Source organism: Carlito syrichta, unplaced genomic scaffold (genome assembly GCF_000164805.1).
Source record: "Carlito syrichta isolate Samal-C Ts95f unplaced genomic scaffold, Tarsius_syrichta-2.0.1 Scaffold311884, whole genome shotgun sequence".
Classification (NCBI taxonomy): Eukaryota; Metazoa; Chordata; class Mammalia; order Primates; family Tarsiidae; genus Carlito; species Carlito syrichta.
The window spans coordinates 264,370-279,725 of record NW_007255980.1 but is presented as its reverse complement, the minus strand read 5'-3'; positions in this window follow the sequence as shown (position 1 = coordinate 279,725).

Below are 15,356 nucleotides of genomic sequence, written 5' to 3'. Positions count from 1 at the left end.
CTACAGCCCCTCCCCCCCCCCCCCAGCCTTGACGTTTCTCCTGTAGAGTCTGGAGTTATAAGTGTGCATACTTGACTTCTGTTCAAGTGTGATGGCTGGAAAGATCCTGAGCTCATTATTTAAGGAAATGCCTCCATGCTTTGTCCAGTATGGATGAGGACGGTGAGGGATGCTCCCGCTGGCTCTGGCATCTCCTCTGCCTTCCGTGGGCCTTCCTTGCCTGGGTTCCCATCCTCCTACTCAAGGCCTGAATGATGCTCTGGCCCCTTCCCCAGTCCCAGCCTCTGCTGGGAGAAAGCTGGCCTCACACTGCATGTCCCATGTCCTCCTGGGGACCATCTCTTCTCCATTTGTTAGATAGATAACCAGATCCCACACATTTCTTAAGACCTCCTTGGTTAAAGCCCCTCTGAGAAGCCTTCCCTGAGATCTCTACAACCAGCATCTCCCTGCCTTCCTGAATCATCTGGCATTTATAGCCAAAGCTACAAATGTTTTTGCGAAGTGTTCACGTTTTCCCCGTGTACTCATTGGCCTTTATCTCATCGGTAAGCCTGGAAGACCCTTTGGGACAAGGACTGTACCTACAATTTTAACGCATAGGACGTTTTAGGAAAACCCATGTGGACTAATAATTGAGAGACAAAACATGATTTATTTTATGATACAAGTGATAGGCAATGACAAAGCTAGGCATTTGTACAATTGGCCTCAAATACAAATGGTCATAACTATTCAACAGAAAAAAAAAGAATTTTGGAGAAAACACTAAAATACATGGAAATAATTGAAGCCTGCTTCAAAATGGTCCCGTTCAGTGAACAGTGTGGACTCTCAATGCTAATTAGCTCTTGATTCATCCTCTAACTCTGTGATGCATCACTGTCAACAGGCTATTTACATACAAGAGATCTGGATTCTCTCCAGTAATCACGGTCCATCTCTGAACACAAGTTTAGTTCTCCACTCCCTGTGGGAAAAAAGCATTCTTCATTAGAGATGTTGACAAAAGAAAACATTTGAAATTTAAATGACCAAAGCCAAAATAAACTATGGAAATTATCTAAGTTCTAAAGCCAACTAAGCACCAGTGTTAATATTTTACCCATCTGTGAATCTAAATGACTACAATTTTAAAGCCTCTAATTTGTGACTCAAACTGGAATTGAACCTGTATGTGTGTGGCTGGGACCCAATCACTGATTTGGAGATTTTGTATCCAACAATCTCACTATCCACAACATAGCCAAGAAACTGAAAAGAAGGTGAACTCAATCTCTGTGTAACCAGAATTTATGTTATATAGTAAAGCTTATGTGTTTTGTGCACAGTAGAATCCCTTTTACTGTGTCTACTAATGCGTAGTTTAGATCTTGTATTAACAGGTAGTGTCATCCGGCTTCACCAGTTAGATAAAGAACAATAGAGGTAATATAGGAAGGCAGTTGTTGGATGCAAGCACCATGAGAACAGCAAGAAGGGTGGTAGGAGAGGAGACGGAAAAGCAATAAGAAGTTGACACAATGAGTACAAAACATGGTTGCCGAGGGTCAACAGGGCAGGGCTCAGTGGCCCTGTAGTCCTCCATGACGACGGAGTGTCCTGCAACTCAGCATCTGCAACTCAGTGGAGTTTCATAATGATGAAATTAAAGGCCCAATAAAATGTTAATTTTAAGTGTGGACTCATCGAGGAGGCAGGGGAATATGTAACCTGTCCCAGTGCCATTTTCGAAAAGTCTTCATTAGGGCAACCACCTCGGGTCCCCTTCCACTGTGGGAGCTTTTCTGTCCTCTTAATAAATCTTGCTTTCACAAAAAAGAAATGTCTTCATTAAACATAATGAAAATAAATTTTCATTCACTTAATGCAGAAAATCTCATACATAGCAGCATCAGATAAATGAGGAAATGCTTCAATTTCTAGGGCGATTGGACTGGAAACAAAGAGTTTCTGTTTTCCCACTTGGTAGAAGACAGGCATCAATGGTTGAAATGAAGTTCCCATGTGGCCATCACCCCCCATTCACACCTTCAGTTTCAGCATATGGAATGTTAGGTAGAACAGTTAAAAATTAAACAGGCACAATCAGCGTATCTACCCCAAACCAGCCTACCTCAGTGAAACAGATGGGCTTAATTAGTCAATTTGTGCTGTGTAGACAAAATAACCATTTCACTATTTTTCTCTCTTTTACAGGGATATTAAAATTAGACTCATGTAGACATAGCCTTATTGGGAAAGATATTTGTAGGTAGACTGTAAAAAGGATCCCTTTCTCTTCCTGTGCTCAAATCCCATTTAAAAATAGTGATAAAGTGAGGAAGGATTCACATTCCAGAGAGGTAAGCCTACCCCAAATATGGCAGGTGGTGAATGCACACACACTTCACACAGCACCGTGGTGGAGGGAGAATGAGCCCAGCTTACCCAGTGACACTCAGCTTCTGTTGGTTGGGCTCCGTTCAGACAGCCTTTCAAGATGTGTTTATGTTTTCCTTTGGCATTTTTGGGGCAGAGTAACAGGATCAGGACTGTCCAGGATAGGGTTTTCCAGATTTATGGTGTACATTCCATTCCATGGGAGCATAAATGTGTTACTATGTATTCCCAAATGCAAACAGCATTAAGAATCCCACCCAGTCTCCCCCGTCCTGTCCCAGTGCCATACAAATTCAGTCTAGCACTTGTACTGAACACCTACTTTTGTGTGAACTGCCGGTACAGAGAAGATTCATATGCTACCTCTGAATCTGCAGGGGAAACAAGAAAAAAAGATTGTAAAAAAAATGCTGCAAGAAAGGTACCCACTTCCTCCTCCCAGACCACCCTCACCCCCCAAAAATAAAAATAAAAAAAGAAAGAATGGCATTCCAGAAGCCATAGGATAAGCTAGGGAAGCTTTCCTGGGAGAAGGCTCCAAGCATGGGTGGGGTTTGGAAATGCAGAGGTACAGAGTAAGGGCAAGATGGCTCTGTATGAAAGCGGAGAAGGGTAGATGCACCAGAAGACATGGCAGGGGTTCCAGAACAGTGTGGAGCTGGCCACGGGGCTGCTGGGAGTAAGACATGGCAGTAGGGGATGCAATCAAGACCAGACTCCGAGGACTCCTTAAATGCCACTCATCATCAAATCCAGTTCATCCAGCTCAGAGCTGCCCTTCTTCTCACATTCTCCTCTTCTATTTATCTCCTATTAACTAGGCCTTTGGAGGAAAAGATAAAGCTGTCTGGACTTTTTAAAGGCTTACTTTTTGAAGAAATGGCTGTACTTTTATAGATAAATGATCTTCCCATTTCACTTTTTTTTAAACATAACCTTTTCATGCAAAAATCTCACATTTTCACACTTAAAGAGTGTGTGTCTCTCTTATCAACTCTTGACGGCTCTGGGGTGCAGGAACAACACAAACACCTCCAAACAGATATGTTGGAGCCCTCCCAGCAGAAATTACATGGGACGCCATTGGTTCTACAGCAGACCACAACTGTTTCCCAGAGCCAGAGAGTGTCTGTTCCAGACATTGCTCAAGCAATGGCAGATGAATTGTTGTGAGCAGATGAAGTAACAAACGTGAAGCCTTGGTAGAGAGCTGTATGCAGGAGGCTCAGAGTTAACGTTTAGTATTGCTAGTACTACTTTCCAGAGTCTCCACCCTATTTATTTTGCCCTTTCTGCACTCCCCTGCCATGTCATAGAGACTATCTCACGTCTCTATTTTTAATTTCATTGTATCACTTTAAAACTTTTGTCTTAACAGCTATGTTAACGTAAGTTTGGATTACAACTGATAGGATCTAGATTTATGAATGAATATCCTGGAATTTAAGGTATAGAGGTGAAAACATTTTAATTGTTTTAAAATCAAATTCTGGATTCACAAACTTTCAATATTACCTGAAAAGGAAACTTGGGATACATGGACCCAGGTCTTCAGCACGTTTTTCCTAAGAGGGAGAACAGGAACATCCAAGTTTATCACGAAGTCTAGAAAGTCTAGGATAGCTGTTGATCTGCTCAGTAGCTACCAGCTTAGAAAAAAGACAAGTTTGACAAAATTGTGGAAATATCAATATTTTGAGGAAAATGAACTGCAAGCCTCTTTTATTTGGTTTGATAAGACGCTCTAAAGAAATGGAAGGGAGAAGCTGGTCTGAATAGCATCAACACGACATTTTGGAGTCAGAGAACTGTTTAAAATGAGTAAAAAGGATTCCTGATTGTACCTCGGTGTTTCTTTCTTTCTTTTTTTTTTTTTCTTTGAGTTGGAGCCTCACTCTGTCGCCCAGACTGGAGTGCAGTGGCCGCTCCCGGCCACAGCAGCCTCGACCTGCTGGGTTCCAGCGATCCTTCCGCCTCAGCCTTCCAAGTAGCCGGAATTACAGGCATGCGCTACCACGCCCGGCTGATTTTTTGATTTATTGTAGAGATGAGGTCTCGCTGCCCAGGCGGGTCTTGAACCCGCGGGCTCAGGCAATCCACTCACCTCAGCCTCCCAAAGGCACGGGATTACAGGCTGAGCCACTGAGCCCGGTTCCTCGGTGTTTCTTTACAGCTTGCTAGTAATTGTGTGATCTTAACGATAAGTTACTTATCCTGACTCTCTGTGATTTTTATGCTTAGTTGTATTAATAAAGGATTCTAGTGTGTAGGGAAGAGATACAGTATTTAAATTAAAAAACTCCAGATGCCTGGATATGTCCACAGATAAGACAGAGAGACCACGTGGTGGCAGGGGTTGGTAATTGCAGGCAAGGCACCAGGAATGCTGAGTTGGCGAATGCAACCTAACAGCAAATAATCACATCACTCTCCTTTTCTACAAGTACCAAAGATACCTAACACTCCACTTGTGAACTTAGTATTTTTTTATTCTTAGTGAGGTTATACCTATGGTTGTTTATTGAGAGCACTTAGGAAATGTTAGATTCCTCTAATATAATGTCTTGTGTCTGTTCACTTTGGTGTGTTGTCTTTGGTGTTAAACCAAAGGGCAGGCATTACTTTTGTGTAGCATAGATTCTCATCGGAGAAAGTACTCAGGTGATAACACTAGGATGGTTTTCTAACCTGAAAACTAGTAAGTAGCATGATCAGTCCTGAGGTAGGGAAGCAGCAAGGAGATTTGGGGAAATACTGGCTGTTGTAAGTTTATATGTATGTTAAGAGTTAGCCAATGACCACTTCAGTGTCTTGGGCTGCATGGCTTGTGAAGTCCAGAGTGGTGTGTCTGTAGACTCACAAAAGAAGCCATCACTCTCTCTTTACCAACTTGAAAACATTTCCTGGCTGGGCTCGGTGGCTCAGCCTGTAATCCCAGCACTTTGGGAGGCTGAGGTGAGTGGATTGCTTGAGCCTGAGGATTCAAGAGCAGCCCAGACAACTTGGCGAGACCTCGTCTTTACAATAAATCAAAAATTAGCCAGGCGTGGTAGCATGCGCCTGTAGTTCTGGCTACTTGGAAGGCTTAGGTGGAAGGATCACCGAAGCCCAGCAGGTCGACACTGGGATGGCCATGAGCGTGTCACTGCACTCCAGCCTGGGCGATGGAGTGAGACTCCAACTCAAAAAAAAAAAGAAAGACAAGAAAAAGAAAAAACATTTCCTATGGTTATAGTGCTTATAGCTTCACCTTTCCTTACTCAAGTGAGTTACTCATTAAAGATGTTGCTTTATTGCTAAGATATGCACAAGTAATGTGGAGGGGAGGTTTAGCGGTCCTGAAAGAAGTGTGCAAAGTGAATTTAGCAGTAGGACATGGTGAGTGGAAGTAAAGAAGACAGGAAAAAATCAATTTCATTATCATCCTTCCCAGAAAAACAATTAAAGAATTATATTTTATGTTGTAATAGAGACACATGTTTATGTAATATTCTATTTGTATTCTATTTTCATGATTTATACATTATTGCAAATCTCTTGGGCATGGAGCAATGAAAAGAACACTGGCCTGGGAGTCAGGAAACTTAAATTCTATACCTAAACATGTGCCTAACTTGCTGTATGATCTTGGTCAGATTCCTTTACTCCATGGGCCTTAGATGCTTCATTTGTAAAATGAGATGACTGCATGTGGTTCTGTGATGAGAGGCACCAGTCTTAATTTCTTTTTCATTACCTTTCTAATCGTGTCAGAATTTAGTTTTACTATCAATGGCCCATCAATTAAATCCGAAAATCAATCACTGTGAGGCTAAAACAAAAGATCACCTGGCTGAAGGTTTAACTTCCCCAGCCAGTGTGGTTAAGGCGAATGGAACCTCTCTCTTCTTCTGGGACTCAGCACCCCACTCCCAGCTCTACCCGTCTTCTATGTCTGTGGCAGTTGCCAAAGAAGAGACAGAGGAGCTACCCAGGAATAACAAGATGCAGGCCACCTCCAGACACATCCCTTTCACCACGGCCCAGGAAAAATGCCTGGAGAGAAAGAACACGTCCAGATTAGTCTCCTCTGAACTAGGCTTGGGAGATGAAGGGTCCCCTAAGTTGCACCTGGCCATCTCAGTCTATCTCCCAGGTTATAATGACTAATGATGAGTAGATGCTCTGGCAGAGAAGACTACCTGGAGCCCTGCTTTTTCCTTCCTGAATCATGTGCCAGCCAGGGATAGGGGAGGCATTTATACTACAACCTGATCATTGACCTCTGTCAAGGTGACATGCTCATTGGAATGTGCTGGGTACAACTTCACAAGAATGCCCAAGTAGTATCAATCAGCTAGTGTTTATATGGTGGTAGTCTTTGGACAAAAGCACCAGTACCCTAACACGAGTAAACATTAACTGAACACCTATTACATGTATAATGCACAGTCTCCTGTGAAACAAAGGAACTGTTTCATAGTCCCTGCCACCAAGAAAGCTTCAATCCACATCTCAAGATATGGCAACTTGAATAGGAGTTCAGAGACAAGGAGATGCTCTAAAAAGGAACTTCCCAATAGAACTTTCTGATTAACAGATTCTCTACCTGTGCTGTCCAATATGGTAGCCACTAGCCACATGGAACTGAGCACTTGAAATATGACTAACACAATTGAGGAACTGGATTTTTACAGTGTATTTAAATTTAATTAAATAGCCATATGTAGCTAGTAGCTACCATCTTGGACCATGCAGTACATTCTTGCAGCCTAAAGTGTGGCACTGCAGACCAGCAGCATCACGTCGGCTGGGAGCTTGCTGGAAATACAGAAATTCGGGTTCCACCCCAGACCTACTAAGTCAGAACCGTCATTTTCACAAGAGCATGAGGTCATTTGTTTGCACGTTAAGATTTGAGAAACACTGACCTGGGGTGGTAGTTCCCAGTCTTGACTGCATATTAGAATCACTTGGGGAGATTAAAAAAATCCCAGTGCTGTGACTGTACCCCAGAACAATTAAATCAGAATTGGGAAGGGGGAAACAGAGGTATTAGTGTTTTTTAAGCCCTCTTCCCAGGTGATTCCAATGTGTGCCCAGGATTGAGAACCGTTGCTCTCAGGCTACGCGGCCAGCCGGGGTCACTCAGATGGGTGAGTCCATGTGAGAACCAGCATCTCACTTCTCAGCCTCTAAATTCATTTGTTGGACCCAGCTGGCTGGGAAGCCAAAGGGACTTATTCATCCTCAGTGAGTGTAAGAATTGGCTGGGGCTTCTGTTTGTTTCCAGCATCTAAGTGAGATGTTCATTAGTTTTTGACACAGCACGTCCAAATACCACACCACTGGAGGGTACAGAACCTGCCTGGGTGACTGAAGGCTGGGAAGGGTTGATTCACTTCCTCACTCTGGGACCTGGATAACCCTGGCATCCCAGAGCAGTCCTGATGAAGGGAGCCATTCTTACCACCAAGGGTGGAGGCCACTGATTTTTTTCCAATGCCACTGGTCTTCCTCCTGCAGCTCAGCAAGTGTCCGAGGGGCACTGGGGTCAAAGAGAAGAGGGGGGTTTTCCTGAAGAGCCAGATTCCCCTGTCTTGTTGATCTGAACAGGACTTCAGAGGCCCCAGCCACTTTCTAGTGATGAATGACATTTGCAGAGATGAGTCTTCACCTCTGAGCTAGTGAAGGTTTGGGAAAAGCAGTCTGAAATTACGCTCTGAAGAAAGTGGGTTTCACAAGCAGCAAGGCTGTCCCAAGGGGTGGAGCTGTAGCCCCTGTGTAGGGACTCGATTTGCAGGCTCCTGAGAAATATCATCCCTGACTTAGGTGATCAGAAGTGCAAGTGATTGACTCTAGAAATGGGGTTCCCTAACTCCTTGATCATTAGCTCATTGTCTTGACATGTCTGTAGAATTTTGTAAGCGTTGCCTCACAGCTATTCTCAGGCATTCATTCCGCGCCGACCTTAGAGGACTTAGTCAAGACATGGGTGCCCTCAGGAAGGTTGCAACAGAACAAGCCATGATGCTTTGCCCACCTAGGGAGCAGGAGAGAGAGGGAAGGAGGAGAGAGAGCCAGCACGGTGCCTTCAACCTACAGGGTACTAAGCTTCTCTTGGATATCCTTAGAAAGCTCTGTTAGCCAGCAGGCCCCTGGGCCACAAACCACATCTGAATGAGGCTCTCTCTGTGTTCCCACTAGGTAGGAGTCCAGGTCCCAGGGAGAATCAGGAAAGAGGCAGGGAGAGGATTGTCTCCTTTCTGTCACTGGTAGGTGGAAACAAAGAGAAAGCTAGCCAAATGTTGTTATCTCCTCCAGCTGCCTCAACTCTATTGCCCTCTCTTGTCTCCATGAAGACTCCCTGTCACCCCACCCGCACTATTGTCTGTGCTGTACAATTAGCACTTTGTTAAATGTCCTCTCATTCTTCAGTGGAACTTCATTACAGAGACATAAAAGAACAGGGCCCAGCAGGCTCCTTGGCGGTCAATTGGCCCAACCTTCCTGTCTTAGAGATATGGAAAATGAGGCCTAGGGGGCAATGCTGTGTCCAGCCCTAGTGGAGTCCAGGAGAAAAAGAAAAATCAGTAATATCGATCCTTTATTTAAAATGGTGTTTTGTTCATTATGGGTTTTTACATTGTTTTATTTTTTAAATGTTTCATTAAAGTACTCTATATCTTGATTACTGAGTTTTTTGGTATCCTTTAATGTTAGCACTCTGGACCTGGCAGGGAGGGTAGTGACTTGACTGTGGTTATGCTAGTTTTGATCAGAGGTAGAAGGAGAGCTTGGGTCTTTGAACTTGTCCACTTTCTCTCTCTGTGTCAACTTCAAGTAAAAAGTCCTGTTTCTTCAAATAAGTGAAGAGCTCCAGCAGGCAGGAAGTAACCTTGTGGAATAATAAATAATAATACATTCACATAGTGATTGCCCAGCCAAAGAGACAATTATATTTGAAAATTCAAGACCAGGCGCAGTGACTCAAGCTTGTAATCCCAGCACTTTGGGAGGCCGAGGTGAGAGGATTGCCTGAGCTCAGGGGTTCAAGACCAGCCTGGGCAACTTGGTGAGACCTTGTCTCTACAATATATCAAAAAACTAGCCAGGTATGGTAGCATGCACCTATAGTTCTGACTACTTGGAAGGCTGAGGCGGAAGGATCACCTGAGCCCAGCAGGTTGATACTGGGGTAGTTGTGAGCATGTTACTGCACTTCAGCCTGGGCAACAGAATAAGACTCCGACTCAAAAAAAAAAGAAAAAAAGAAAGAAAATTCAAGAAACTGAAAATGTATTCCCTAAAAAAGGCATTGTTGTTAATAGTATCAAAATATTGATGCTGCAGTAAGATAACAAGAGATCTAGGAACACACACCAACATGTGGACCAGTCCCCCAACCCGGCCTCTCTCACCTGCACTGCTTTGGAAGTGAGGGAGCCCCTTTCATTCCTTCCAAACCCAACCGACCACCTTCCAGAGTCTTCACCACACGTGTGCTTCTTTCACTTACCCAGTGCTCACAGCATAGAGCACAGCCTTAGGTACACAGAGGGCGAAAACTTTTCAACTGAGCACCAGGGATCGCCCTTCTTTTTCTTTGTAATGGCCCCACAACACGGTCTTCTCCATATGGACATACCAGTTGTCTATTGGTGAACTTAAGTTGCTTCTTCTTGTCTTCTCGCCCCTTTCCTTACCTTTTTGGCCCCTTTTTCCTCCAGGGTTCTCCACTGCAGAAGCATGTAATTTCCACGTAGTTTCCTCGGAGGGAATACTTGTTACCAGCATCAGTGCTGCTTGCTACTCACGTCCTATTTCTATAGGGACAACCATGTCCCACTAAGAGGAAAGACTTGAACCGCAAACATTCGGAAATCGCAGTTTGGTGGGGAGATTTTGCCAAGAACTCATTCCCTAAAATTCTCTGTGAATGCGGCTGTAGGAATCCCACAAAGAAGGAGAAAGGGCGGGGTGCAGTGGCTCATGCCTATAATCCCAGCACTTTGGGAGGCCGAGGTGAGAGAACTGCCTGAGCCCAGGGGTTCGAGACCAGGCTAGACAACTTGGTGAGACCTCATCTCTACAATAAAAGAAAAAATTAGCTGGGCATGGTGGCGCATGCCTATAGTTCCAGCTACTTGGAAGGCTGAGGCGGAAGGATTGCCTGAGTCCAGCAGGTCGTGGCTGCAAGTGGCTGTGAGTGTACCACTGCACTGCAGCCTGGGCGACAGAGTGAAATGCTGACCAAAAAAAAGAAGAAAGAGAAAGGCAGAAAGAGAGTGCGGAGAGGCTCCCCGGCTAGTGGGTCGACTTTGCATCTGCTGCCAAGGAAGGAAAATATATGTGGTCTTTCTCCTCTTCTTTTATTGTATAATTCCTGAGTCTTATCTCTTCTCTCTCTTGTCTTAAACAAAAAACATAAATTTAATATTATTATTATTATTTGAGACAGGGTATCACTTTGTCACCCAGGTTGGAATTCGGTGATGCAGTGTTGCCATTATGGCTCACTGAACCCTCAAACTCCTAAGCTCAAGTAATCCTCCTACCTCAGCCTCCCAAGTAGGTAGGATTATAGGCTCATGTCACCATGCTGGACTAATTCTGTAATTTTTTTGTAGAGACAAGTCTTGCTATGTTGCCCAGGCTGATCTTGAACTCCTGGCCTCAAATGGTCCTCCCACTTCAGCCTCCCAAAGTCAGCCTTATTATTATTATTTTGGTAGATAATACATTCACAAAATTCAAAATTTCAGAGATACAAAAGGTAAAGTCTGCTTCCTCTGCCACCCACTTTCCCTCTCCGGAGGGAACCTCTACTACTAGTTCTCAGATGTCCTTCCAGAGCTATTCCAAGCATATACAAGCAACTGTGTGTGAAAATCTTCCCTCACTCCCATCACAAACAGTAGAAATCACCTCTCCTCTCTTGGCACAAATGGTAATATACTCCACATGTTGGTCTTCATGGAGGTTTTTCGTTTTTTTGTATCCTGGAGAAGATTCCACACCCACAGAATTTTAAAGTCCTAATTATTTGAACGGCTACTTAGAATTCCATTGTTATTTAACCAGTCCCTTTCTGGTGGACATTTGGGCTATTTCTAGCCTTTGCTGAGATAATGCTGTAGTAAATATTTGTGTACATGTCATTTTGCATATACACATGCCCATTTGCAGGATAATTTCCTAGTAGTAGAATTGCTTGGTTGATTTAAGAATTGGGCAGACATTGCTAAATTCCCTTCAATACTGCAAGTGCCATTCTCACCAGCAATGTATGAAAATGCATCACCCAACCTCTGCCAACAACCACTGTCATGGTTTACAGAGGAGAAATCTCATAATAGCCACCCCTGGTATAGTGATGGACACTTCTGGTCTTTGCCAGTCTAAAAGGTGAAAAATGGTATCTCGGTGAGGTATTGATTTGCATTTTCTTAGTTTTTATTGGTTTTGTTTCATCTCCTGGGACTTGTGGGTTCATATGCTTTGACCGCCTTTCTATTGTATTATTGGTCTTTTTAAAATCTGTGTCTCACTCTGTCGCCAGGCTGGAGCACAGTGATATTGATACAGAGACCCAGTGATGGCCCTCCATATTGCCACAGCCCCTAGAGAGGGGCATGGCAAGGGTTCAAGTGCTCCTGCACATTCCTGAGCACATTACTGAGAGTCCCCTTGTCTTCTGTGAACTCCCAGTAAGTAGCTTCAGGGGATCCTTGACTTCCCTGCAGACTATGCCCAAAGATGTAAATCTCTATTTATTTCCTTTCTTTGAACTATGTAGTATCAATGTAATCATAAATCTTGTGATTTGCGTAGCTTTTGCAATGCATGATGTCGTAGGCCTTGTAAACTTTCTTTACTCTAAATGTCACTATCTAAATGTAAAACGCAGCTGTAACTTAAGTTCTATACAAGCCTCTGCTGGTCACGTGGCTAATGTATAAGTACTGACAATTCTGGACTATAAAAGTAAACTGTAAACACCTGGATGGTGAGCAGAACCATTTTAGAAAGATCTTGAGTCTGACTCTGCTCCCTGGGTTCAAACTCAGAAATTAGGGTTTAATTTTTACATTTGAATTTTTTTTTTTTTTTTTGGAGTTGGAGTCTCACTCTGTCACCCAGACTGGAGAGCAGTGGCCGCTCCCGTGATCCTTCCACTTCAGCCTTCCAAGTAGCTGGAACTACAGGCACGCGCTACCACGCCCGGCTAATTTTTGATTTATTGTAGAGATGAGGTCTCGCCAAGTTGCCCAGGTGGGTCTCGAACTCGCAGGCTCAGGTAATCCACTCACCTCACCTTCCCAAAGCACGGGATTACAGGCTGAGCCACCGAGCCCGGCTTACATTTGAATTTTTGATCAACATAAAATTAATTTCATTTTAAGGCATGATATTAAATCTGAATGCATTATTTTCCCCCAGATGTATGACCAATTGTTCTGGGACATTTATTGAAAAGTCTATCCTCACCGGCTGAAATGCCATCTTCCCCCTACTCTAAATTCCAGTGTCTGTTTGTGCTACCTCAGTACTTCCTCTGTCCCACTGCCCTGGGGATCTAGGCACCAGCGTCACACTCTCTCTCTCTTTAGGCACCATGTGGACCTGACTGCAGGCCCCTGGGTTTGCAGACGTTTGCAGACTCTGCGGTGGGATGGCAGGGGGAGGGATTTGCTAAAGGGTTGGACACAAAGTTGGAAAGCCTCTAAGCTCTCTCCAAGGAGCCCTTTGCATCTAAAATGGTTTTGCTCCCATATCTCTTCTCAAAAGAAAAACAAAAAGAGAACAAAGAAGTTCCTTTCTTCATTTAAAAGCCTATTTGCCCACCCCCGAAGGAACCCTTCTCCTCTAAAGCTGAGCACTCTGTTGATCCTCTCCTGGGGCGCCTTCCCTGGCGATTTCAGGAGCCCGGGAAAGCCTTGAAGCAGTGGCTTTGATCACCATATTGGACATGCTTCCCTCTGAGGCTCCTGGGCTCCAAGCCCAGTACTTGACAGTCGCCTGTAAATTGAGCTGGTCTTTATCTTAAAGACATTACAAGGGACCCTAAACAAACACATTAACAGCCACTAAGAGACCTAACTGAGGCTGGCCAATAAACAAACCCTGGGAAGAGCTTACACAGAGGGGGTTCCTCTTGGGTGGAGGTGTGGGTGGTGAGGGGTGGGGTGGGAGGTGGCTGAAAACGTTTAGAGGCTCTGCTCTCTCAGCCCGCAGGCTGCTTTCACACACTCTCTCACCTTTCCCCACAATTGCCCAGCGAGGTCACCATGCACTCAATACATACCTATTGCAAATAAAACAAGAAAGTAAACCTTCGAAGGAATAGCTCATAGCTCCAGGCTATCAAAAAGAATGTTTTTGGGGCCGGGGGCAGTGGCTCACGCCTGTAATCCCAGCAATTTGGGAGGCCGAGGTGGGAGGATTGCCTGAGCCCGCGGGTTTGAGACCAGCCTGGGCAACTTGGTGAGACCTCATCTCTACAGTAAATTAAAAAATTAGTCGGTCATGGTGGCGTGTGTCTGTAGTTCCAGCTACTTGGGAGGCTGAGGCGGAAGGATGGCCTGAGAGCCCAGCAGGTCAAGGCTGCGGTGGCCGTGAGTGTGCCACTGCACTCCAGCCTGGGTGACAGAGTGAGACTCTGACAGGGGGGGTGGCGGAGGGGGTATGTTTTCTATTGGAGCTAGAGATTACCCTATATACCAGAGGTTTCCCATTTAAGATCTTTGGATGAGTTCAGAGGTTCCCTGCAGCTGCAATGATTTGCAAAATTTATACATAGGACCATGGGGGGAATTTTTTTCTAAGAGATGAGGAAGGAGAATCCTTGTTCATTAGAGTTCAATTTAAAAAAAGGAAAACTAGATTTCTATGGATAAAATGATGGGATGTCTAGGATTTTCTTCAAAATATTCCAGTTAGAGGGCAGGAAGTGGCTGAGGTGGGTATAGTTACAGATTAAACAAGACTGGTCGTGAGTTGATCATTGTTAAAGACAATGAATGGTGCTTGGGAAGGAAAGTGGGGAGGGAGGGAGGGAGGGGAAAGGAAAGGTGAGGAGAGGAGAGTGGGGCGGATGGGAGAAGCCTTCAGTACAGACTACACTGAAAAGAACCAGACAGTCCACAGAACGCATCTGCCATTCTCATAGTTATAACTGTACAGGGATAGCTGCCCTGTGGTTTCCCCAATTAGTGTTTGAAAGCCTGGAAAATTGGTGGATGCAGAGGCACATCCCCCTCACTCTCTATCCTCAGCATCACCCAGAGAAATGGACCAGAATACCCAAGGCCGTCTTTGCCCCTCTGCACCCTGTCTGCCACACCTCCTGCATCACCACCCCAGACTGCTTGGGGCAGAAAGGCCAGTCATCCAAGGCCATTGCCTCTCCACCCCCACCCCAGGCAGGTGGAGCCCCCATTGCCTGAGTGAGCCGCTGAAGGGGGCTGGGGCTGCACCATTTGGATGTTCTTGGAGTAGAGCATTCACAAATTCCAAGCCCTGCTCCCAAAGCAAACCTCCCCAGCCCAGGTGGCTGCATCTCTCTCCTCCGCTCCACCCCGCTCCCTGGGCCGCCAAGCCAGAGGCTTTGAAAACCAGCTTGTGTTTGAGTTGTGAAAGCACCAATGTTTGCAATGTTTGCACAACAGAGAAGGAGCATATTTTCTCCCTTCCAAATGCAAACTCAAAAGATGCTCCATGGATTTTTCTTCAGACTTTCCACAGGAAACATAAATAAGGAAGAAAAATGACTTTAGGTGCTGAGACCTGAAGTGGAATTTCAACCCTGAAGGAACTGGGTGTAACAAGCGCTCTCTGTCCTTCAGCGAAGTCTTCGAGAGCCTGGGTCCACGTTTCGTTCCCCTGAGCAGCCTTCACAGATGAGGCAAGGGAGGAGCTGGACCAATTCTTAGGCCTGACTCCCAGCCAGGTCTCGGCCCCCAGCCAATGAATGGTCAGTGTTTGGGCTCATC